The sequence below is a fragment of the Idiotropiscis lumnitzeri genome, chromosome 3 (genome assembly GCF_059441095.1).
Source record: "Idiotropiscis lumnitzeri isolate Australia: NSW breed Sydney's pygmy pipehorse chromosome 3, RoL_Ilum_1.0, whole genome shotgun sequence".
In the NCBI taxonomy this organism is placed as follows: domain Eukaryota; kingdom Metazoa; phylum Chordata; class Actinopteri; order Syngnathiformes; family Syngnathidae; genus Idiotropiscis; species Idiotropiscis lumnitzeri.
The window spans coordinates 26,608,786-26,635,865 of record NC_142393.1 but is presented as its reverse complement, the minus strand read 5'-3'; the positions used below and the strand labels follow the sequence as shown (position 1 = coordinate 26,635,865).

The 27,080-nt window shown below is 41.7% G+C and overlaps 2 long non-coding RNA genes across 2 annotated transcripts; both read left to right on the top strand.

The window, feature by feature from the left end:
• The first annotated feature begins 16,036 nt into the window (after window positions 1–16,036).
• LOC148340647 (uncharacterized) lies at window positions 16,037–17,255 on the top strand. The gene is made up of 2 exons (XR_015842561.1): window positions 16,037–16,216; window positions 16,294–17,255. It is a non-coding gene; the product is annotated as an uncharacterized LOC148340647 (long non-coding RNA).
• A 781-nt stretch (window positions 17,256–18,036) lies between these two features.
• On the top strand, window positions 18,037–24,986 carry LOC148340646 (uncharacterized). Its single transcript, XR_015842565.1, has 2 exons — window positions 18,037–24,091; window positions 24,625–24,986. It is a non-coding gene; the product is annotated as an uncharacterized LOC148340646 (long non-coding RNA).
• Window positions 24,987–27,080: the final 2,094 nt, after the last annotated feature.

The following is a 27,080-nucleotide window of genomic DNA, read 5'->3' as shown; positions in this document are numbered from 1 at the left end:
CATACGACTGTCAGGCTTGGCGGTATAGCCTCAGTCTGACGCGGTTGAACTGTCGCCCTGGGGGGCGTCACCTGAGAGGGCTGACAACTGCCTGCATAATCAGCCCCTTTGCCTCGATGCTGGTAAGGCCAGACCAGAGAGCTGGTGGGGGCCTGGAGAGGGGTGGGATTTTCAAGATCAGAGAACTGGTTAGTCAAAAGCTTCTTCTCATGACCATTTTGTAAACAACAATACATGTATTGGCTTGAATAAAAAAAATGCACACAATTTCTCTTCAAAAAACGCTTGCAATTTATCTTATTAAAAGCATAAGTAACATTTTTGGAGAAATAAAATGTGTGAGGTGATGGTGTTGAGGCAGAAGCAAAACAAAGACGCCATGTGGTAGAATCAAAATGCGAAATTAGCAAAGTAAAAAAGTCGATTCAATGAATCAAAGCACTCACCCCTTTCAACAAAATAATGCGGAAAGGGACATGGAAATAAATAAAAGAAGGGAATTAAACCAAAGCAAACAATGAATGTCTGGAGCGAGCTGATTGGTTGACACAGAGAACAGGTGGACGAGAACAACTCAATGAGCAGACAAGACATGAATATACATGGAGCGCAGGAAACAAGTCAGGTACACCTGATTCAAACGATCAGCTCATCAGCAATCTCAGAAGAAGCCTGATAACGGTCCTGGTCATTTGAATCAGGTGTGTAGGAGGAGGGAGACATCTGAAATGACCTCCTAGGGGCTATTGAGGACTGCATTTGGACAAAAAACGAAACCAAACTAAATCCAATCTAAACAATAGTATTGTCAACAACAAAGACTGAATGATGATGTCGTGAACAATCGTGAAGACATCCATGACAACATCACAGCTTTCACAAGTGCAAAATTAACTACTGGAAAATAATAGCATCACTTTGAGTTCTCTCTTACTCCTTTATGAGTGAAAGATGAGAGGAAGAAAGAAATTAAAAAAATAACTCTCCAAATTGTGCAGTGTGTTGTACAAAGGCAGAATGTAACGCATGCACTGCTTCCGATGTTTTGGTCTTTGTCAAATTAAGGGCTGCATTTTCGTGACTCTAAAAATTTACAGAAGGGAAGATCATTTTCAAATCCACAGAGCTCTCTCATTGAGCTCTTTTTCCTTTCATTGCTTCCTGGAGTAGGACCTGGAAACAACATAACACATTACTTAATTCCTTAACCTCGCACAGTGAAATCAATCTCAAAATGTCTTTTAGATCCCCAATCCCTGCCCTTGACCTTTGACCCTGACACTACGTTTTGAATAGGGAAGGGCTCCTGTAGCGCAAGCCGAAAATAGGTCTGTCACATTTCACATCTCGGTGTTGCTGTCCCCTTCGCCGACCCACCCTGACCCGGACAGCGGCCTCTTTGTTCGCTTCTGTTTGCTCTGGAGTGAACCTTCCACGTCAGGCCAGGCCCAACCGAACTCTCTTCAGTTTTTGGAAGCCGTGTCCCTGTCCACCCTCTAACCTCATCCCATGTTCCTTTTGCGTTCATTTTTTCTGGTCATTCCTCTGCATTTCCATTGCTTGCCTTCCCTTTTTTTCAGTTTTATTCCAATAGTACTCCCATGAGATCAATTTACCTGAGAATGTGGTCGAACCTTTTCCGCTTGACGGAAGATTCATCTGTACGACACTTTTATGGAACCTTCCCTCCTGTCATTCACCGGTTCTTCATCTCTGGCACCAAGCCTTCCGGAAGCTTTCACTAACTTTCTGCCTCTTGCCTTATTTCAAATTCAATTAAACCTCCGGAGATTCAACTAACTTTTAAAAGGATAGGGAGCATAACTCGCTTTCGCTTTCATTTGTCGGAACTGCATCCGTTCCACCACCTACTCGTTTTTCTTCTTTTTATCAATTCTTATATCCTCTATCTTTTCCTCTCTCTTTCTCACTGCTGCATTCGTTTAATTTATGATCCTTTTTTTTTTTGTGCTTGTGCTCTCATTCTCATTCCTTCTCTTACGCGCTTCTCAGTCATTTAAGTGATTTCACATAGATTTTATTAATTACTAATAATATATAATTTGTGTGTGTCAAACAGGAAGCCCTTCACATTTATCAGTAACCAGCAAGTAGTATATTGATCCAATATCAATAAAAAAAAATCTAGCATCCTTACTTTAAATGGATAAATAATTAATCTTAATTGTATTAAAACTCGATATCTTGAAAAGGTGGATTCAACTGCCAATATAGCCGATGGCCACTTATGACGGCCTTGATCTTAAAAATGGCAGCTGATCTTTTGACAAAGTTTGTAAAAAAAATTCAATCAACATAACATACTCTTTTTTTATTGACATTCCGAACTTACAACAATACAGCACTCATTCATGTCACTGGCCAGACTTTCTCTTTCAACACTTTAGCCATGGACTTGGACCAACCAATCACACGGAAATTAATGTCTATCAATAAATTAAGCAAATATTCATCCATCCATTTTCTAAGCCTCACAAGGGTCGCACACACATACCTAGGGACAATTTAGAGTGCCCAATCAACCTATCATGCCTGTCTTTCGAATGTGGGAGGCAACCGCAGTACCCGGAGAAAACCCATGCAGGCATGGGGAGAACATGTAAACTCCACACAAGAAGGATGGAACCTGAATCGATCCCACGACCTCTGCTCTGCACTGTGAGGCCACCGTGACGCCCTTGAGCAAATATATGTAACAATATTTCATTTAAAAACAATATATTCTGAGTAGTGTATTTGTTCAATTCTGGCTTGGAGTTTAGGAATGTGTGTGCAAAGGTCCATGCATTATCCAAAGTAGAACGACACGCGTGTCTGTGCCATGGCGAGACTCTTTGGGTCATGCCCCAGCTTGCATCGCTGCACAGTAAATCACAGCTCGAGTTTTTAACGTCTTCTCCGGTGTGCCTGGGAGAGTCATTAACACACACTAGAATTATAGAACACCCTCCAGCAACTGTACTTACAGTGAGTGCGCACATGTCGTCTGGTGTGAGTATATACTCGATGTATGTATTTTGTTTTGACCGATCACCGATTGGTTCAAGTGTTTCCAACGTTTATAGTCGAAATACCCCAAAATTTTACTTCCACTTCCTCCGTGTTACTACGTATATAGCACATGCATGTAGTGTTTAACATACATTTGACTGCCGTTTAATTTTGTGCCGGACTATCATTTCCATAGAATCACATCCATATACTATTATTAGCCTGGGCCCTCTCGGGATGGTTCGAGAGGGTTATGCTCTGGTTGAGGTGGGAGGGCAATAGCCCTGCCTCCAAGCTGACATGGTTATTGAGGCAGCTATAGTGCCTTGGGGATCTATTTTGCCGGGAACAGAGAGCAGGTCCATCATCTTTCACAGTCAAATTCTGCAGATGATGCCGATAAGGTCAAAGCATCCGTCACTGTGCCCATCACACTTAACACACTTTACATCAGCTCTCAGTGGCCTTACATTCCTTAAACGTCTATGTTGTCTGCAAGGTGGTCCAAAGTGCTTTGTGGTCATTACCAGCTGCCTCCTGGTGTGCTTTCCTTTGTCAGACTACGTCAGACTCAACAGTCTGATTTCAAGCATGCACACCACTACACGACTATTAAACACCCCTGCTAATATATGTGTATATATATATATATATATATATATATATATATATATATATGTATATATATATATGTATATATATATATATATATATATATATATATATATAAAGAGAGAGATAGATAGAGCAAAAACAACTTTTAAAAGCATATACAAAGTCAGTTATGAATTAAATGTCAAAATTCTAATTCACTTATAACTACTGTCATTAGATATGAAAGGTTCAGGAGTGTCTACCAAAGGTTAAAAGATCAAAAGCATCATGAAAGATTCTTTCGCTCTTCTTGATGAGCTCTCTCAGTGCTCTGAAACAGTTAAACTACGAGAGCTGCACTGAGCGTTAAAGGAAAAGCTCACTTTTAAACTTTGTCTGCAAAGCTTTCATGAAACTAATGTTTGCTGGCGGGGACTTGCTGACGTGAACTGAAAAGAAAGTTTTGGAAGTTTGACCACAAAGGCCGAGTTTGATGCTCATGTCTGCCGTTCATTTGGATGTGTGCAAGCTCCTGAAGGGTTAAGTGACTCGGCGCTGGGGCCGTGCAGCCCCAAGGCTCTGGGAATAAAGCCAGATCCACTCATAAACATGGAGCGCTTTAAGCGTGTGTGCGTGCGCGCCCCACCGTGTGTTTGGGTGTGCGTGCCTGTATGTGTGTGTGTGAGTGAGTCTGTGCCAGGGACAGCCCAATGACTTACAGAGTACAACCCTGCCCCCATGGTGAAAGGAGAGCAAAATTTTAAAGAGACACAAGCTATTGAAGCTAGGAATAAGTATGTATGCGTGTGTACGCGTTGGGGTGCGTGTGTGTGTGTGTACAAAATGTGCATTTGTGAGCTATACTGACTGAAGAGCAAAAGGAGGCGCTGTAGAGTTTTCCTCACAAGTCCAAACTGTGATGGATGATCACACAGGTCTCACATCCTGTGGAAAGATGTCAGTCCTCTGCCATAAGGACTGCTGGGAAACTAAGGGGCCAGTGTGTGTGTCATATTAACACTCACACACACTTACACACACACACCCGCACGCACACTTGAATATCCTCTCAATTTCGAGCAGATTAACCTGAGCAACCATGCGAATGTAATCAGTGAGTGCGTCATTTTATATATGAGACACGAAGCTTTAAAAAGTCCTACTTGGCCTCCTCAGCCTGAAAATAAAAATCAGGCAGCATTTTGTGTTTTTCTTCAATTGTGCGCTTGTGTCTTCTTCATCTCACGCACACACGCACGCACTCACACACTCATGGCAGGAGGCAGTGGGCCAGCTGAGTCACGTCTAAATAGAGTGGATTGTGACTGCAACTCACACTTACATAACCTCTGTCTCCCCATCACTGTCATTAGAGAGGCTCAGCACAACCAGCGTGGAACAATAGCTTCAAGTATATTCTGCAGGCAACGAAACTCCAGGAACTCACCTTCTCAAGTCCCAGATTTTGTTTCCAATTCAAAACACAGACATGTGACTTCTTTCCGCGTCTGTGGGCTGATGTGTTTTCTTGTAACTTTTTTTTTTTTTTTTTTTATCAGCATATTATGAGCTCTCCTTATCTGAGGAGGTAATGAGGGAGTTAAGTTTCTCAGCTCCTCTTTGACTGAGGGAGTCGACATTCTGGCAACATTTGTTTTGTGTGTGTGTGGGTGCGCGCGCATGAATCCTACAATTTGGCAGTCTCCAGTTTATACAGATGGAGCTGCTCTCGTTGGATAAACCACAGAAAATTCCTCCCACTGTCCAAGTTAGCACTTCTTCGGGAAAGAGCCCTGTATGCCCTCCACCCCCATGCCGTGCCGTCCCAGCATTGCTCACCTTACCTCTCCTCCCATTGAGCTCTCCCTTCCACCTCTCATCCTGTCTCTCTTCCCAGAAGCAATCCTTTGCCAGTGCTTGAAGAAGCTTTTGTTGTCTTTAGCCATGTTTCTGTCACTCAAATGCGGCTGAAGTTATGGCTCAGAACAGTAAACCAAAGTTGCATGTGTGTTTTTTTTAGCTTTGTAAATCGAGTGACATCAACACAGCGTAACCCAGCAGGGAATTAAGCATAGGAGAGGAGTAGAAAGCTATCACAGGTGGTCGGAGGCATGCCGCCGTGAAACAAAATGCAACAAAATAATGAAAAAAAAAATAGAATAAGTCTTCAGCAATTAACATTGCAAAGTCAATTTTCAAGGCTTGACTTGTATTTGGCTGTTTGTGTGTGGTTTACACGTAATCCCTTGTGTGAGTTTCCTCCCACAGTCCAAAAATATGCATGTTTGGTGAACTGAAATGGCTTACTTGTGTCTTTGAGAGTGACTGGCTGTCTGTGGCCTGCGATTGATTGCCTGACAATCTGTCCAGGGTGTCCTGTCCAAAGTCAGCTGGGGAACGCTCCAGCTTCCTCATGACCCTGAAGGGGATAAGTGTAAGAAAATGGATGGATGAATAGACATCCAAAAACAAGAAACAAAACTGGCTTTGAATCCATTCTCCACAAACCACAATATCTTTTTATAATGTTTCATTGTGTATTTCATTATATTCTTTTTATAATTCGCAACGGCACACAAAAGCTACGAGTCTCTATCGACCAATGAATAAAAAGCTGACTCTTGCCACATATATAACAATACTCGCAGGCCTATATTCTTTGTCTTCTGCGAAGAAAGACTGATAGTGCAAAAGGCTACCAAGAAGGCGAGGAAAGACCTGCGCTTGTGTACATCGAAGGAGAAAATGAGAAAAAAACAATTGAATTTAATTATGTCTCGACTGTTTTTAGAAAGTATTCTAGTAGTCTTAAAAAAAAAAAAAAAACAGCTGGAGTGAAGCAAACAGAACTCAGCACGTGTGTCCTTTGCTCTATCGCCATGACCTGGCTCTCATCCGCCAAACACTCAACTACAAATGACTACCCTTGCTACAAATCTGCAGAAATGATCACGCCAAATTCTTGATCTTCACTATAGAGTGACCGACAAACTGACAAATGTTTTTCTTTCTTTCCGAATAATGACACAGCCACTGCTTTTGTCATTAACCTCACTACCTCCAAACCCGGCCAACTTATTAGCTCATGCAACTGTTTTCAAGGCTCATTCGCTGCGTATGAATGTTGCTGTGAAATGTAATATCAAGATTTCATTGATAGCTTTACATTCGATTCAGCGCCACATCTGCAGCATGAGTCACAAGGGACCTCAGTGTCAAAAGTATTTTTCTTTTTTAACTCTTCTATTAGGTTGCGCGCAATGAGTTCCTTGTAAAACTGATGTTATGTTTCCACGCTATAAACAAAAGCAGGGTTTGATTTAGATGTCTAAGCTAACAGGCTGTTGAAGTAAACTAAACGTCAAGCTGAACAAATGTCTCACGGGGGACACTTTCCTCATTGCATGGGCCCAAATGATTGTGAGGTTTTCCAGCTTTCATGCTTATCACAAATGACTTAATTCCTTGCCAGCAGTGTTTTCAGTGTGCCCCAGCATGTGTTTACCAGTGGCAGACTGCTTCCCCATTAAAGCTGCTTTTTCGCCCTGAGGCTGCAGCTTGCTTTAAGACACAGGATATGGACTCTGACCATGATGCTTGTAGCCACATGGTTCCTACCTGTAAACGCTGCGGTATCCGCCCCTTTCTATTCGCCTGCGAGGTTGCATGCCAGATTTTCTTTTTTCCTGCGCATGCTTTCCTTCTTTTGGATTGTGATGTGGCTTTCAACACTGACAACCACAGCATTTACAATAACCATTAGATCATTAAACTCTTTTTGATGTAAAATGTTTTTTTAGTGAGCAAGATTACAGGAAAACTCCCTAACCCAGCAAACATTGTGAGGAGGGTCATTAGCAAAGTTGCATTTTTTACTGCAATTGTGAGATGCACAAAATATTTTTTTAACAAGAATTACATACTGTGTTAACTCAAATGTTCATGTCCTTTCTTCATTTCCAATATGTGGGTTTCTCTCGGGATACTCAGGCAAGCTCCCACTTTTGATGTACATGTATGTCCATTTGATTAAAGACTGAGGGCCCTATTTTGGTAGACTGGCGCCTGTGCACTCAGCGTAAAAACGGACGCATCGTTATTTTTGTGCCGGCGCAATGGTCTAGTTCAGCATATTTGTAAATTTGGTAGACACGCTTTGCCCCACTGGGTGTTACTTCCGCAGCCCTTGGCGTATCTCCCAACGTTGACAAAAGTCGTCATCGGATGTCTATTGAGCAGCTCATGGTCGAGGTGCAAGCAGATAAATTTGACGCTCTGCGGCTTCGTTGAACAAATTATTGGATGGAAGGGGACCATACACAAATGCACGATCGAGGGTGCCAGGCGGTCTCCGATTGCCCACGTCCCATGCACGGCTGACGACATCATCCATCAAGGGCAGAGCTTGCCATTTACCTGCCAATATCATGCCCAAACTCTTGTGAGCCTATTTCTGTTTCTGCCTTGTCAAGTACAGCATGCTTGGGTGTATTACAGTCCGACCACCCTGACTTTAATGCAAATGAGGGATGTTGCACAATTGGCCGGAAAAGACTTGTTGGATCCCACAAATGCCCCAGGATTGCCAGATTTAAATGCAAAGTCGAGCAAAATACCAAGAGAAAGAAAACACTACCCAAGCGCACACTTAGACTGTGCTTTGAGATGGGAGCAATGCTCTGTTTTTTTTTTACCGTTTTTTTGGGTCGTGGCACCGTATGCATTTTGATACTGGGTGGAGTTGAGACACACTACTCTCCAATGACTGAGCCACAAAAAGTCCTACATCAATATTAATTCAATAATACGGTCCCTGTCAAGAGAAAATAAAAGTAGGCTATGGCTTTTAAATGTGACTCACCACAGTGAGGAGTGTTGTAAAAAAACAAGTGCAAAATATGGCTTCAAAATTATGAAAAATCATGAAAAGCTTTTCCTCCCACTCTCAGACTCTTTGGTTGTGTTGCTGAATACGCTGAAAGTATACCCTGCTCAACTGTTACCTGTCAATCAAATATCACTATTTGTGCTGGAAAAAAATATTTTAATTTGTCTAGCATATTTCTTTTGCCTCCATATAAGTATATGTTTGAGCTGCTAAACTATATCCACTTAAGCCTTTGGTGGCTGCAACACATAACGCGTCGTCATCGTGCTTTTCCACACCACAATAACTAGGTGCTTCAAAGTGGCCGCACTGATGCGAAGCACCTATCAACGCTGGCTACCAAGTCGGACTTGAAAAAAAAAAAAAATCCACCTTTATTGCTCCTATGGCTCGTGGAGATACTGCATTTCCTTGTGAATGTGCTTTGTGCACGTCAACGTCCTGCACAGACTACTGCGTCTGCGTTTCGACTTTACGTCGCCCAAGTCTCGCCCGGCATTTTACGTTCACACCGCAGGCAAATTCTACCCAGATTTTTTATGTCGGTCTGAACAGATCAAGTCCGATTTCTTTAAATCCGACCTTGGTCGCTTTCATACGTGGTCCAAGATGGGATACATATGGGATTTTTGCAATGCAAAATTATAGATAATAAAAAGATACGTCCGAGGCCCCACCACGTTGGACCACAATTACTTCTGTAAACACGACATTGCGAGTGACGTAGTCTCTTCTTCTGGTCACTTTGAGGTGATATAGGGCGTATTAAAGCGTTAATTTCGATTTACGCAGAAATTCAGGTTACATACCCACGGTTGTAGCGCGACTCATTCGAGACCAACTGTAGGTCTGTATTCAGTCACAAATTTCAGAGTTCACATTAAAAGGTCATTATTGGAAACAACGCAGTGCCATTTTTTTTACTTTTGTTAGCTGTCATGCTCCAAGGATGCTGAACAATTTTCAAAAATTTATGTGGCGATCACCATTTGGCCTTCACAGAGGAAACACATGCCAGGCTGGATATTTCCAAACCATTACATGGCTAACTAATGTTGGTGGAAAAGTGGCTTCAATCTTCTCATAATTTGTGACACGTTTCCGTCATTTCAAAGTGAATAATGCAAAATTCCACTTTATGCAATATTTGTAACTGAAGGTGCAGATCAATGGGAAACCAAACCCAAAGTTTAGTCTCAATCGAGGTCTGTGCTCCACTGAGTTTCATTCTAGTTATCAGGGCCACAAGGAAGTAGAAAATTGCATTTTCAGATAAAGGACCAAAGGGACAAAGCATTCAACACCCTGCTAGCTCGAAAGTGTATTACGTGGCTAATAAGACTCTCCAGAAGTGTAATGCACCATTAATGAATGCTGTTAAAGAAATCCCCCTCCCTTCCAGGATGCTTTTTCTGGCTCCCCCACCCGTCACCCTCCTACCCCGAGGCCAGCGCTTCGCAGCTCCCCAGAATGGGGTCATTAGCTGGGTGCTAATGGTTTCAGATTTTCTAATTGAATGGGAGCCCATTGATCTGTAGGTAGAGAGAAATGGTTCTTTTCATTGCCTTCAGTATGAGCCTGCACAGCATTTGTCTCCATTCGGCATGAAAGGCCGATGGAGAGGTAAAGTAGACCTCGGTGAGGTGGGCGCGCACGTGTGGACTTGCAGTGTCTGCCGACAAAAGGAAAGTGAGAACGCCTGTGTTTCCACAAACAAAACACTCATACTGTACACACATGCACAGTTGTTCGGCACTGTGGAGCCTTTGGGGCTTCCCTTCTGATGCGAGTGCACTTTAATCTGTGTTCTCCCTCCGAGTTTTCCCAGTGAGCGGATTTGCTCCTCATGTCTTTTTAAACATTACAAAAACAAAGGGATGCCTCGGGCATCAAGGGTCAGGGTGGCTTAGTAAAGATGTCAGCTGTCGAGCAGTCTGTCAGTTGAGGTGCGCAGGGCAGAAACCTAACGTCTGTGCCGGTAATTCGGGATCAGTTACGGGTGAAGTTACACTCATGTGACTTCTATCTCAAGCAGCAGATAGTTGCTGTTAATTTTTGTGTGCCGTTCACTAACTTTGCTGTGTTTTATGACTCCAATAAATGCAATCGAGGGAGGATAAGGTCAGCAGGACAATGGCCAGAAAATAGGTCTCTTACTCATCGCTTACAAATGATTTCATATACTTTAGTACCGGATTAGAAGCTGCAACAGCTAAATATATATAGAGTAGGGCACGGTGGCCGACTGGTTAGCACGATGGCCTCACAGTGAGAGACAGCATCGGGCGTGGGTTCGATCCTGGCTCCGGCCATCCTGTGTGGAGTTTGTTCTCCCCGTGCTTGTGTGGGTACTCCGGTTTCCTCCCACATTCCAAAAATATGCATGGCAGGCCGATTGAACACTCGAAATTGCCCCTAGGTATGAGTGTGAGTGCGGATGGTTGTTTGTCTTTGTGTCTTGCGATTGGCTGGCAACCACTTCAGGGTGTCCCCCGCCTACTGCCCGAAGATAGCTGGGATAGGCTCCAGCACCCCCCGCGACCCTAGTGAGGTGAAGCGGTACAGATGATGGATGGCTGGATATATATATAAATATATATATATTAATAATAAAAAAATAAATAAAATAATTTGTACACACATGTGCCGCTTCGTATTAATAGCCGGAAGTCTCCATGTTATATAGCATGCGACGTTCGCAAAGCAAAAAGGCACACAGACGGATTTTTAAAAAAACATATTTAACTTAAACACCAGTAGACACATTCCCCCAAATAAATTCCAAATGCTGCGATTTATACAGTGGCGTCGCAGAGCCTTTCTCAGTCACTCAGAATTAGGAAACATTTTTTATGCACACAGGGGATGCACAGACCTATATCAGCCCTTGAGGTGATTTCTCTCCATGGCCCGACTTGCTGTCCTCTTATCCGTTGCCAGTGATGATGGGAGTCGGTCGCAAAACAAACAGAGTTGGTTGTATTTATGGCACTCGTTCCCTATTCTCATTAAATTCTACTGAAGATACTTATTTTCATTCTCTATTTCTCCTTCAACATCCACGCACCACCATGTATACAAACTTCTGCATTTTGGTTTTCAGACAGTCCTTACGCGTGCGCATTTCATCCACAAATGACAGATGAAAATTTTGTGTGAGAGTGAACTTGGACAGTTTCTTTGTTCCACATCTCCGATTTTATTGGTCAGATGTGATAAGGCTATGGGTAAAGTATTAGTGGTTTCAAGCTCATCAATAAAAAAAAAAATGTGTCACATGAAAAGTTGCAGGTTCAAAGTGTGGGGAAAAAAGCAGCAGCTTGTAGCCCAGAAAATACGATACAAGCGCTAAATCGAAATGCCAGTTTAAGCAGTTCTAACTTAGCATCGCATGAACTAATTCACAAACAAAGATTTGTCAATCATCACACGCATGATTCTAACCAGTTGTGCAGTGGATATTCGGTATGGGATTCAGTACAATACATGAACAGCGTAGTATTTATTTATTTTATTCACATGACCTTGAACCCATTCACGTGTGTTTTGTGTGAGAGAAAAAGCCACCTGGTTCTGTTTATCAAGTTGGAATTCCTTGTAAAAATTACAAGTTTTTTCCTTTCCTCGCTCCTCAATCCCAAATACATATGAAAACACACACACACAATCACACACACCAAACCCATAATTATCCAGCACCAACATGAGGAGGCTTTTGTGGTAGCTACTTGTTGAGTGTATGTATTTTACATCAGTGTGACCTTTGCTCTAAAAGAGGCTCACTATCCCCTGGCGTCACCTGACGCTCAACAAATCGATCTACAGAAGAAAACACACTCTAGATCAGGGATGAGCAAAAAAAAAATGTCAGCACTAATATATATATATTTATATATATATATATATTTATATATGTGTGTGTGTGAACGAAAAAAGTGACTCTGTGGATGTTTGCGGGGGAAATCCATTGCGGGGCTACTCTAAGTGTGGTCGGGCAGTTGCCCATCTCTGCTCTAGATAATAACCAGCGCACTATATGTCCCGTTTTAAAGACATCCTTTTTGTGTTTGGTGACATCATGTCTAGGAGGGATTCTTTAATAACATACCTCGCTTTGCAGATGATCTTTAGATAAGTAGTGTGTGAGAGCACATGTGCATGCAATTGTGTGTATCTATATCCCTTCCTTCATTGCACGCATCTGTGCGTATGTGTCCTTGCATGTCTCACTGAATTAACTGTATATTTGTGCCTCTTGAAGGACGGCTGGTCAGGAGAACCACTGAACATCTTGTCTAGACTCTTAATGAAACCGTGGTTTGAGATACAGGGAGGTACGATGCAAGTGTGAATTTGCTTCCAAAAACATGTTTCCACAAAATATAATGACCACTCAGCTTTAATGGGATAAGTAACCTTTGCCAGAAAAAATGTATCCTTTCCTTTTTTTTTTTTTTTTTTTTACCAGTGCTGAAGGCCCCCAAAAAGTGGATGCATTAATATCAAGCCCCACCACAGAATGATATCCATTTTTGCATACATAGTTGCCAATGGGGAGACACTCCACTAGGACAGACAACTGTACTGTATACTTATTATGTGATTAATTCTCATAATATTTGATTAATAATGGAAAAGACTCATCTTGGTTTTATTGTATTCCGTATGTGTAAATGTCTCCCATGCTGAAACAGCCATGATTGAAGTCCCTTTTTCAAAAGATTGATGATTTCAGATTTTAGGCCATAGTAGGAAAGAGACTCAAAATATATTAACATAGATTTGGAATAATGATTGCACCTTAAGCAAATAAACAACAAATGCTTTGTTGTCTTTTTCAACATCCTAATATGAACATGCTCCCCATTATACCTTGAAAGTGGTAGCATCAAACCAATATGGTGAGTGAGCATGAGCCAAGCTGTTCACAGGCTGATTCATGCAAGGTAATAACGACAAAGATTAAAGCACGTAAAATTTGTTACATAATGACATCAAGAACAAAAACAGAAGTTCTGCCTCCACAATGGCTTAAACATCATTTGATTATATGAAGTGGCACAAAATAGACTCTTTCAAAGAATAACCACAGTATTGGCTTGGCCTGTACAGGACATTCTTTAGAGGTAGCAACTTTCCAAGTAGAGAACACTGGCAAAAAAAAAAAGCAACAGAAGAAAAAAAAGTCAAACAGCCTGAACGTGAATCTGAGAAAGAGTTCAACGTGAGATGTCGCCAAGAGACAGGACGAAACAAAGATAAAGAGCCGCTGAAGGTGAACTGTCGCACTCGGCTGGCTCCGGGCCGCTTCTCTTCTCTGGAGTCTCTCCTCCATCCGCAGCGACATGTGGTTTCACGGCCATTACCACACCACATTATAGTGCGATGTGCCATAATGTGAGGCGTCCATATGCACTCCTCTGTCTGCTGGCTCCATAAAACAAGCGGGCCCAACTGTTTTCGCTGGTGTCAGTGTACACAATTGAATCAAATGAAACTCAGCCCCTCACCCACCTAATTTTACTAAGTGTATATCGAATGAAACATCAAGTCCAAGTTCGAAAAGGCATAAAAGCTGCAGATGTTAGCACTTACAGTTTGTGACAAACTACTTTAATCTAGTTTTCATTTTTTTGGAATCATTCTTGATATTTCATGTGATTTCAAATTGGCAGTACTTAACTGAATTTACCATCTGCGCATTATGTAGTCAACCAAATTGGAATATGTATCAAACTTAAAGAAAGCGAGAGTCTGCATTGGGATTGTCTTTCTGTATTTTTCCACTTTGTGACTGTTTGTGTGTTTGTGTGTTCATTCAAGTGTGTCGTGGGTTGCAGAACAGAAGGTCTCCACAGGGCTAGCCTGTGTGGGTGGACTCTGGGATTCACCGTGAAAAAAAAAATAAAAAATCCAAGGACATTTTCTTACTAGGCTCAATTTGTTTATCCACATGCTCTAGAACAGACAGGCAAACTACGGCCCGGGGGCCACATGCGGCCCGTTAAACATTTTAATCAGGCCCGCCGAACTTGAAAATATTAAATGAGTAATCCTTGTTCGTTTTATTTTCCGTGTAATCCTGATGTGTCCCCACTAGGAGGCACAATCTAAGATAGATAGTCAGATATTTTGTTGTAATGCGTTTGTTCACTTTCATTTAAAATTAAAGCATATATTTTCTCGATATACTATATGTATTTTTTTTCTCCCATGAAGTTACCAAAACACTCCATCCACGTGCTGCTGGTCCGGCCCCTCTGTCAAATTTTAGAACCCATTGTGGCCCACAAATCAAAAGTTTGCCCACTCCGGCTCTAGAATGACATATTTGTACACATTTAGTAATAAAAAAACTTTGGAAATTCAAGCTGTGCCGACGCCTCTGTGTGGACGTGTTAAGATATACTTATCTGGCCCAGTTCAGATGATTATTTTGTCTATGTGGAGTGGTTGACAAAAAGCCTTCACACAGAGAGCAAGATTGTGTCTTTCGGTTCCGATAGTTGTGCAGTGGCTGTTGAAATAGAATTCCGCAGGCTGAGCCGCAGCCAGATAAGTGGAAGACAAAGCCAGCTTTATATTGGAACACGTGGCCCTGAGACATTACAAGTCGACACAATGCCATTCCGCTGCAGCCGTGCAGGACCTGAATCAAGTTGAGTTAAAGATGCTTGCACACACAGAGATGGTTTATGAAAGCAGATGGCAATGTATGAGTGTCACAATTGTGTGCTTGATCGGCATATTTTTCAATTGCAGACTAGAGGGTGACATTTTTTTTGGGGGGGGGGATACCGCGGGATTGCCACGGGATGGGAGGACAGAAAGTGAAAAATGGAGCGGGATTATCCAGTAGGAAAAAAAAAAGTCGGACAGATGAACAGCTATTTTTAATGTAGCTAACCTTCAGCGGTGCAGGAGAAGGAGTCATTTTTAACGGGACAAGGTGGGATTTTTTTTTTTCTGTGGGAGTGGGATGTTTCGGGAGTGAAAATCCACTCTATACACACACGGGCAGTCATTAAGACCTGATAGATCTGATCATGCTCTCAATGAAGAGATTCCCAATCAGGGTGCTTTTATACCCAGTGTGGGGTGAAAGATCACCAGCTAGGGCTCTGCAGGAAATTAATATCCAAACTTAATTTGACGCCAAATTGCATTTTCAAATGAAAAATAAGTCTTTGTTCATCTATCATGCTCTGAGATCAAACTTTTCTCGATTATTTATTTTTGGAGTGATTCTGAATTTGACATTGTTCATTCTCTAGCACGTCAGGTATTGATATTAAAACTAATGAAATAATATCAATAATAGAACTTTTAGATTTTAAAGGTTAGGTTCAGCAACAAGTGGAATTTTATTCTGAAAAATAAAAACAATAAATTAGAATGTGCGATAAAATCTGTATTGCACACGCTTTTATATAAGTCAAACTTAAAATCAAAAAGTGAAAATACCTGTGTAACCCAGTAGAGAAAACACCATTTTATTTTGAAAAAACATTTATTGTGTTAAGAGGAAGTGTATATCTCTCGTCTACTTGATTTCCTGTTTGGTGTGTCATTCATCTGATTATGACTTTCTGATTCGTCAAAGTCAAGTTGTCCCGCCTTCTCGAGACGCTATCTCGAGATTAGCTGTGTATATCGTTCTTTTCCGCTTGGATGCCCAACTGAAAGGTTGCGTGACGATATCTAATGCTAATGTGCCGTTCGGTGAGTGAAATACTTAGTGAAGTTGATATAAATGTGACCAATAATAAAATGTTAATTGGGAAATGTTTTATCTTAAGTGTGGATACCAGTGAGAACTGAGGGTCTGTGACAAATCGACCGTGTTCGTACTTGAACGTCGTCTTGGTGAGTCGCCATGCACTTGCTATGGACTGTCGTAAAAACGTTTATGTGAGGCTAACGCTAAGCTAACATTAAGCTAATGCTAATCGCGAGTAGAAATGTACTGCTTGTTTACAGTGAAAGAGTTGATTTTACTTGTTTTAAGGTCTTTCTAAAGCAAGGTTTATGTTGACAAACAAATGTATAACTGCTCATTTTGATGTAATATGTGTTAAAAGTGAAATGTTGAATTGACTCAGTTATGTTTGTTATACAATTATTTCTTTATTGAAGTGATTGATATGTAAACCATAAAACATGGTTATTGAGAAATTGGACATATTGAGAAATGTGTTTATTGTTAGCTCATGAGTTCATTTCATGTGTTACAATGACAATTTGGAAAACATGCATGTAAATTAATAACTGTTATAAATGTGATATTTAGATGCAGTATTTATGATAATTGAAAACTATAGAGCTATAGCGACTGATGATACTGGAAACTGATAATAGACTTATTAGCTGCATACAATAATTTCATTATTGTTATGCAGGCTGTTTTTTTTGTCTTGGCATTAAACCAAGATCCGAAACTGAATGGATTCTCCTTTGATGGAGATGGCGAGCCTGAGCCCAGAACCACATCTGCGATAAAGGAACCACAGTCTTCACCAACTTCTTTGTGAACATCACGTGGTAACACACCTAATTACCACCACGACAAGACTTTTTTCCCCAAGACTACCGGAAAGAACATTGACTGACTTAAACAAAATATTACTGAGCTCAGTAGGACTTTGGGATTATTATTTCTAATTTTTGGGATTTGTGATTTATTTTATGTATATGATGCCGGCTGTGAATTTGTAAATAATTGTTTTGTTTTCCATGTTAATACAGTTATTGTTGTTGCTCATTTCTGCCTCCAGCTATTTCATTCACACACCTATCAATTATCACTATTGTAGCCTTCGAGAATCTAGAGTCTGGTCCAATTTATTAAATATCAAACTAACACTATCTTTAAGTAATCGGGGGTTACAGTAAGTTTTGGCGAGCCAGCCAGGAGTATTTTCTCGTAATACATAAGCTCGAATATATTTCCAAATGGATATTATTGAACAGCAATCTGTTAAAATTCCAAACTCAGTGATTGTCATTGGAATAGCTGGAGATGAGCAATGTGATGAGGTGGTGGAATTCCTTAAACAATATGGGTCAATTGCAAGAGCCATAAAAGTAGATGATGTTAATTCCAAGTATTGCGGTAGCGTAATTGTGGAATACAACTCAGGAGCCGCTGTCGACTCTATTGATCCTTTGCCATTGATACATGTATCGGACAGCGAGGTTAGCTCGAAGATACAGTCTCTTGCGAGTGTTTATACACAAAATGTTGGGAAAAACACAACAAAAGCGTATCTTAGTGATATTCAAAACCTTGCCAAGATGAGTGGTAGAGACTATGCAGAAGTCCTGAAAGACATGATGTCACAGATAAACGATTCAATTAGAGATCTTCCAGAACCATACGAACAAAATTATTTACCTGACAATCCGCCTGTAACTCTGTCAGTAGAACCACAGCCCTCGGTAGTTGAGAGTAACATTGGAGGTGCACGCCAGACCGTTACTAACCGATCCCCTTGCAAGCCGACAATTTCAGAACAAGATTTAAATCCCCCAGAAGTTCAACGTGTTGTAGTTGAACACATAGTAAAAAGAGATGACTTTTCAGGGCCACAATTCTCACAGAAGCTTAGAGCTTTTTCAGGAAAGGATCCTTGTCCTAATTATGAGCCAGATTATGATACTTGGCGCTCTAGTGTAGAACTAGTCATGACTGATCCATCAGTGTCGCAACAGCAACAGACCCGGAAAATCATTGAGAGTCTTCTACCCCCTGCTGCTGATGTCATAAAGCACCTGAACCTCAACAGCTCACCTGCTGAATACCTCCAGTTGTTGGATTCAGCATTTGGAACAGTACAAGATGGAGGAGAACTATTCGCTAAGTTTCTTGACACATATCAAGATACTGGAGAGAAGCCATCCTCATATTTGCAACGCCTACAAGGAGCTTTGACGCTCACTGTAAAACGGGGTGGTGCCGCTAGCGATGATTTTGAAAGACTGCTACTCACACAGTTTTGTCGAGGTTGTTGGGATAATTCCCTTTTAATAGACCTCCAGTTAAAACAAAAGAGAACAAATCCCCCAACGTTTGCTGACCTATTGTTCTTGTTGCGCACCGAAGAAGATCAACATGCTACCAAAACTATGCGAATGAGACAGCATCTGGGAAGTGCAAAGCAAAAGGTGACTTCTCATGTGCAAATAGCCGAACCCATCACTGAAAATGATAGCAACATTGCTACTCTGAATTCAATTACAAAAGAACTTTCAAGCCAAGTTGCAGAAATCCAGAGTCAGCTGATGAAGCTAACTGCCAAAACACAGAAAAGAAAATCTCGAAATGCAAAGAATGTACCCGAACCGAAACAAGAGAAACTAAAACTGAAAGTGAATACAAAAGAACCCATTGGACAAACCAACAATACTCAAACGAAAGCACCTAAACCGTGGTATTGTTTCCAATGTGGTGAAGATGGCCACATAAAGCCAACCTGTGAAAATGAACCAAATGCCGCTTTAGTGGCAGAGAAGCGGAAAATTTTTAAAGAAAAACAAAGGAAGTGGGAAGCTGAAAACCCGTCAGCTGCTACTGCACATTTAAACTAAGTACAGTCTCTGTTGAGGGGCAAATGGAGACTGTTGCCAGACAATCACGTCCCACGAAAGAAAAGCACAACGCTAACCTTAAACAGTCTTTGGCTAAGCAGCAAAAATGCAGCTTGCCAAAAGGCCTAGTTGGTTCAAAATGTACCGCTACTGTTAGCATTTCAGGTGTTAATGTTAACTGTCTTCTTGATTCTGGATCACAAGTGACCACAGTCACAGAGTCGTTTTTCAAACAGAACCTTCCAGAACAAACCCTTTATCCACTCTATGACCTTTTAGAGGTAGAGGGCGCTGCAGGACAGCCTGTACCTTATTTAGGTTACATAGAAATGACTGTTACCTTTCCAAAAGATATTTTAGGGACAGTGATTGATATACCAACGTTAGCTCTAGTTGTTCCGGATATACACCCAAATAGTCAGACACCATTGTTAGTTGGAATGAATGTTCTTGATGTTCTTTATGAGATTTATTTAGACGTCAAGACTATTGAGCACCTACCTGTTCCTTATGGGTTCAGAGCACTTCTGAAGACTCTTGAAATCAGACACATACAACACAAAGATGGCAAAATTGGGTTTGTCACCCTGGCAGGAAAAACAACTGCTGTTGTCCCAGCTGGTCGCTGTGTCGTCCTGGAGGGATCTGCTAATGTTCACTGCACATCAGTTGATTCATGCGCTATAATTGAACATCCAACTCAATCTTCCCTACCAGGTGGCCTTTGTGTGAAGAGTTGTCTGATAACTCTTTCTTCCCGAGCTCCATACAAAGTTCCTGTTGTGATCACCAACGAGACAGACCAAGATGTGACCATTCCATCTACCTGCGTGATCGGAGAGCTTGGAGCGTTCCGTTGTGTTGTCTCGCAGCATAATGTCACAAATTCGACAGAGCCACCCATGAACAAAGAGGCGTCTCTGACTTTCAACTTTGGAGATTCCCCAATACCCCAGAATTGGAAGGAGAGAATAACCAAACAACTCTCTGATATTCCAGAGGTATTTGCTCACCATGACCTTGATTTTGGGTGTACTAGTAAAGTGAAACACTCCATCAAACTTCTTGATCCAACTCCCTTTAAGCATCGTGCACGCCCCATTCACCCCCAAGATCTGGAAGCAGTCCGTAAACACCTTCAAGAACTGCTTTCTGCCGGTGTGATAAGAGAGTCACAGTCACCCTACTCCTCTCCGATTGTCGTGGTGAGGAAGCGGAACAATGACGTCCGTCTATGTATAGACTTCCGCAAACTTAACTTGCAAACAGTTAAGGACTCATATGCCCTTCCAAACCTGGAGGAGACCTTCTCAGCGCTTTCGGGATCCAAATGGTTTACAGTCCTTGATCTCAAATCTGGTTATTACCAGATTGAAGTTGAAGAAGCAGACAAAGAGAAAACCGCATTTGTCACTCCACTTGGGTTCTGGGAATTTAACCGGATGCCCCAAGGTGTAACCAACGCACCAAGCACCTTTCAACGATTAATGGAACGTTGTGTTGGTGACATGAACTTGAAGGAAGTACTTGTATTTTTGGATGATTTAATCATCTTTTCAAGTACTCTTGAGGAACATGAACGACGTCTCATGCGAGTACTTCAACGTCTGAAAGAGTATGGACTGAAATTATCATCCGAAAAATGCAAATTTTGCCAAACAACAGTGCGTTACCTTGGTCATGTAATCTCAGAGAATGGTGTTGAAACAGATCCCGAGAAGATTCAGGCCTTAAAAACCTGGCCAAGACCCACAAACCTCAAAGAGTTGAGGTCCTTTTTAGGATTTTCTGGCTACTATAGACGTTTCATAAAGGGATACTCATCTATAGTGCGCCCACTTAATGACCTGACACGAGGATACCCACCATTCAGCAAAAAGTCCAAAGAAAAAGAATCAAATCATACCTATTATGATCCCAAACTGCCATTTGCCAGCCGATGGACACCTGACTGTCAAAGAGCTTTTGATTCCATCATTGAAAAGCTAACAACAACCCCGATCTTAGGTTTTGCAGACCCAAAGCTACCTTATTTGCTTCATACCGACGCCAGTACGACAGGCTTAGGAGCAGCACTCTATCAAGAGCAGGAAGGTCGGCTTCGGGCCATAGCATTTGCCAGTCGAGGGTTGTCCAGAAGTGAAGCACGCTATCCAGCTCATAAGTTAGAGTTTTTAGCGCTCAAGTGGTCAGTGACAGAAAAGTTTCACGATTATTTGTATGGTGGTAACTTTACTGTGGTGACGGATAGTAATCCACTCACATATATATTAACCTCTGCTAAATTAGATGCAACGGGATACAGATGGCTTGCTGCTTTGTCAAACTACAACTTTAAACTGCAGTATAGAGCAGGCAAACAGAATTGTGATGCTGATGGACTTTCCCGACGTCCTCATGGAGATCTTGTCAATGATGCACAGTCAAGGAAAGAGCAAGAACGAGTGAGCCAGTTTGTCGAACGTCATTTAGCCGACAACGACATGTCAGAGCTTGTTGATACAGAAGTTATGCAAGCAATTTGTCAGAACCATCTCATTAAAGCCAAGAACCCCAATAACTACGGTGATGTCACACTTGTGGAGACATTTACCATCTCAGCAAGTGCAATCCCTGACGCCTACAGTTCTGAAGAATTACATGGTCTGCCAACACTTCCTGCTTTGTCCACCTCTGAAATTAAAGACCGACAAAGAGCTGACTCAACGATCAGTCAAGTGATTGCGCAGATCGAATTTGGTCAAACACCCCCTCCAACCTCCCGGAGGGAATTACCGGATCTTCCTCTCTTACTCAGAGAACTAAATAAATTGGAATTGCATGATGACGTGTTATACAGAAAACGACGAGATGGAGACCAAGTGACTTATCAACTTGTTCTTCCTGAAGAACTCAGATCATCTGCACTTCAGAGTTTACACAATGATATGGGCCACTTGGGTATTGACAGAACCCTTGATCTGATCAGAAGCCGATTCTATTGGCCTCGGATGGCAACAGATGTTGAGCACAAAATAAAAACATGTGATCGCTGTATCCGTAGAAAGAGTCCTCCTGAGAGAGCAGCTCCTTTGGTCAACATCGCCACCATGCGACCGTTAGAGTTGGTTTGCATGGATTTCCTCAGTCTAGAGCCGGACAGCAGTAACACAAGTAACATTCTTGTGATGACAGATCATTTTACTAAATTTGCCCTTGCAGTGCCCACACCAAATCAAAAGTCCAAAACCGTCGCCAAGTGCTTGTGGGACCAGTTTATCGTTCACTACGGCATACCTGAACGTCTTCATAGTGATCAGGGTCCTGATTTTGAGGCAAAACTTATCAAAGAATTGTGTGAAATTTCTGGCATAAAGAAGATACGGACTACTCCATACCATCCACGGGGTAATCCCGTTGAAAGATTTAATCGAACGTTACTCAGTATGCTGGGAACTCTTGAAGACAAACAAAAGTCCCATTGGAAAGAGTATGTTATGCCCTTGGTGCACGCATACAATTGCACGCGCAATGATGTGACAGGATATAGTCCATATGAATTGATGTTTGGTAGGAAACCCAGATTGCCAGTCGATCTTGCATTTGGACTACCCTTGAACAAAGATCAGAAGATATCCCATTCACAATACATTCAAAGTCTCAAGACTCGGCTGGAAGAAAGTTACAAGATAGCTTCAAGAAATGCACAAAAAGTAGCAGATAAAAACAAGGCCAGATTTGATCGTAAAATCTCTGTCTCTGAACTTGAAATCGGGGACAGGGTTTTGGTGAGAAACGTGCGACTGCGTGGCAAGCATAAGCTTGCAGATAAATGGGAAACTGACATTCATGTTGTTGTGAAACGAGCAGGGAACTTACCGGTTTACACAGTCAAACCAGAGTCGAAGCAAGGTCCTTTACGAACCCTACACAGAGACCTTTTGCTTCCGTGCAGTTTTCTTCCTGTTGCCACAGCAGACCGACCTGAACCGACACCCGTTAGTCGTCCAAAAACCCGCCTAACGACTGCAACAGAAATTCCTGATGCTGATGAATCTGATCAACCTGACAACGATGTTATGATTCCATGGATTGATGATTCCCAATGCCAGGAGATTGCCAGATTTACCACTGTGCGTGACTATACGACAACCCCAGATGCAACAAAATCCTTGGATACAACACCAACATTGGACAGAAACTTTCCTGAAAACATTGGAACTGAGAACCTGGATAACGGAAATGGAGATGGGGATGAACCTTTGGAAAATGTTCCAGATGCTATCAACAGTGAAGTTGAAAGTGGAAATTCCCCTCTGACTCCTGACATACCTGAGGAATCCAAATCACCTGCAAGTACTCCTGAGGATTCAGTTGAGGAACAAACTATTGACTTATCCAAGAAACTGGACTATGATGATCCTGTGACCACTCAACCATTGAGGCGATCAGAGAGAGATAGAAGACCGCCAATGAGATTAGACTATCCTAATTTAGGGAATCCCCTAGTGACAGTTGTAAAGTCTTTATTTCACGGTTTAACTTCTGCTTTCACCGACTCCCTAAATAATCCAAATGAACAATATTTGCGAAACATGCATCGGGACATGCATGGTATTTTACAGGGGAGGGTGTAACCCAGTAGAGAAAACACCATTTTATTTTGAAAAAACATTTATTGTGTTAAGAGGAAGTGTATATCTCTCGTCTACTTGATTTCCTGTTTGGTGTGTCATTCATCTGATTATGACTTTCTGATTCGTCAAAGTCAAGTTGTCCCGCCTTCTCGAGACGCTATCTCGAGATTAGCTGTGTATATCGTTCTTTTCCGCTTGGATGCCCAACTGAAAGGTTGCGTGACGATATCTAATGCTAATGTGCCGTTCGGTGAGTGAAATACTTAGTGAAGTTGATATAAATGTGACCAATAATAAAATGTTAATTGGGAAATGTTTTATCTTAAGTGTGGATACCAGTGAGAACTGAGGGTCTGTGACAAATCGACCGTGTTCGTACTTGAACGTCGTCTTGGTGAGTCGCCATGCACTTGCTATGGACTGTCGTAAAAACGTTTATGTGAGGCTAACGCTAAGCTAACATTAAGCTAATGCTAATCGCGAGTAGAAATGTACTGCTTGTTTACAGTGAAAGAGTTGATTTTACTTGTTTTAAGGTCTTTCTAAAGCAAGGTTTATGTTGACAAACAAATGTATAACTGCTCATTTTGATGTAATATGTGTTAAAAGTGAAATGTTGAATTGACTCAGTTATGTTTGTTATACAATTATTTCTTTATTGAAGTGATTGATATGTAAACCATAAAACATGGTTATTGAGAAATTGGACATATTGAGAAATGTGTTTATTGTTAGCTCATGAGTTCATTTCATGTGTTACAATGACAATTTGGAAAACATGCATGTAAATTAATAACTGTTATAAATGTGATATTTAGATGCAGTATTTATGATAATTGAAAACTATAGAGCTATAGCGACTGATGATACTGGAAACTGATAATAGACTTATTAGCTGCATACAATAATTTCATTATTGTTATGCAGGCTGGGTTTTTTGTCTTGGCATTAAACCAAGATCCGAAACTGAATGGATTCTCCTTTGATGGAGATGGCGAGCCTGAGCCCAGAACCACATCTGCGATAAAGGAACCACAGTCTTCACCAACTTCTTTGTGAACATCACGTGGTAACACACCTAATTACCACCACGACAAGACTTTTTTCCCCAAGACTACCGGAAAGAACATTGACTGACTTAAACAAAATATTACTGAGCTCAGTAGGACTTTGGGATTATTATTTCTAATTTTTGGGATTTGTGATTTATTTTATGTATATGATGCCGGCTGTGAATTTGTAAATAATTGTTTTGTTTTCCATGTTAATACAGTTATTGTTGTTGCTCATTTCTGCCTCCAGCTATTTCATTCACACACCTATCAATTATCACTATTGTAGCCTTCGAGAATCTAGAGTCTGGTCCAATTTATTAAATATCAAACTAACACTATCTTTAAGTAATCGGGGGTTACACCTGTCTGCTAGAAAAAGACATTTAGAGACACTTAAATAGATCAGAGTTGAACAGAACAGAATTGAGTCCTCGTACGGTTAGTTTTTAAGGGACAATGTAGACCTCAGGTGTGATGTAACTCAAACTGTACTTGACCGGGCAAGCTGAATTGTCAACTTTTTGTTTGAGAAGCAGCACTGGTGTGTTTGAATAGTGCTGATGTCCACCAGATAGCTGGTGAACGATGTTTGTTTTTTTTTTGTTTTTTTGCCAATGTGTTTGTATGACATCCCCCTCTAGCAATGGACAGTAAAGAATCTCTTCTGGTTGGTCTACCTCAGATCAGGTTAAGGTCAGGAGTTTTTTTCATTTATGAAACAAAAAGAACAAGAGTCCAGTACATTATAAAAGTTTATAATGTCGATAATTGCCTTCTGTTGCAGAAAAATATGATAAATTAAACTGCAAGTGGATATAACATTAGATAGTTTTATTACATTTTCAATTTTCGCAGAAAGAGGTGAAACCTGAAAAATGGCTGTCTAAAAATAGACTGCATTTCCGTTCTTCAAATGGGCACCTCTCTTCCTCTGGACATGAGCTGATGAAGGGAAATAGAGGGATAATGCCAGTCGTGATCCGAACTTGGTAGAGTGGTCCGTGATGAAGCGCTATTAATAGAACTCTCATCTTGGCTTATGCCCCATCCTCTTGCACCTCCCACCGCTCTGCCGTCCCACACTTCCACGGCCACCCCACCACCCTCAGCCTGTCCTTCCCCGATCGCTCCCTCTCCCCGTATGTCTCCGTTCAGCCCTCGTTCCCATACAGCACCTGCTCTGACACCTCCTCTGCCAACTGGCTGATGTCATGTTTTGGTAACCGGACAGTCCTCCTCACGCTGTCCCGCTAAATGGCAGCCAAAGCGGGGACATCCGCCTACCCCCACATGCAGTTCTACGCCCACAAACACACCAACTCCCACTCTCCTGCTTCCTCGGCATGCGTACATATCACATCACTCATATTCTCTCTCTCTTTACGAAATGTCCGAGGATGTTCTTAGTGAATCAAAAAAATCTACATACTCTAAAACAGCTTGCACTCCTTCTGGAAAGCCTTTTTGGATTTTGATTCTTTTCATTCTGATGATTAGGGCTCTCTTATTTTCGCCAGACTCCCTTTTAAGTAGTGAATTTTCCAAAATGATATCTCATGTCCAACCCCTGATTGTTTTTCACAATACTTAAACACAATTCACAATAATAGAAATATTCCAGTTAAAGCATCACTTAACATAAGTGACCTTCATGACATTACCGATCCAACTCCAATTTCTGCTCAGAAAAAATGATTTACTCAATGGCCCAAGATGTGTGTTAATGAGCATCAGCGCTATGCCTCTTTGTCACAGACTTCCCGTTTGACCTCTCATTGGCTGTGTCACTGACCCGTGACTTTGTTATTGCCAAACAGGGGTCTGGCTCCTCTAAACACACTTTGCGTGCCCCCTTGTCTGCCTGTCTGTGTGCATTTCCTGTCTGCATCATCTCTGTTTCCTGTGCTCTTATTCCCTTTCATTGAGGAACTCAACACGAGAAAGTCCTCCACTCTACATCCACTTCAGCCTCACACGGATTAACGTGGAGACTGTAAGACTGGATTCCCATTGTTATATACTGGTGCACAAAGACTCACACAGTCACGTAAGGTCTCTTAGATATGGGCCCCTATTTTGGTAGTTGGCGCCCCTGCACTCGCCATAAAAATGGCCATCACTTCATTTTCATTTTCGTGCCCGTATCGGTCTAGGTGTGCCAGCGCACCAAGCAGCCTCGCACATGACGTACCTGATAATTTGGTGACAAAAAGGTAGTCTGCGCTTGGGCACAATCGGGGTGGTCTCAAATTGCCCACGTCACACACATCATCCTAAAGGGGAGATATTGCAGTTCATGCATGGACTCCAGCGTCTCTAATTTCTGTT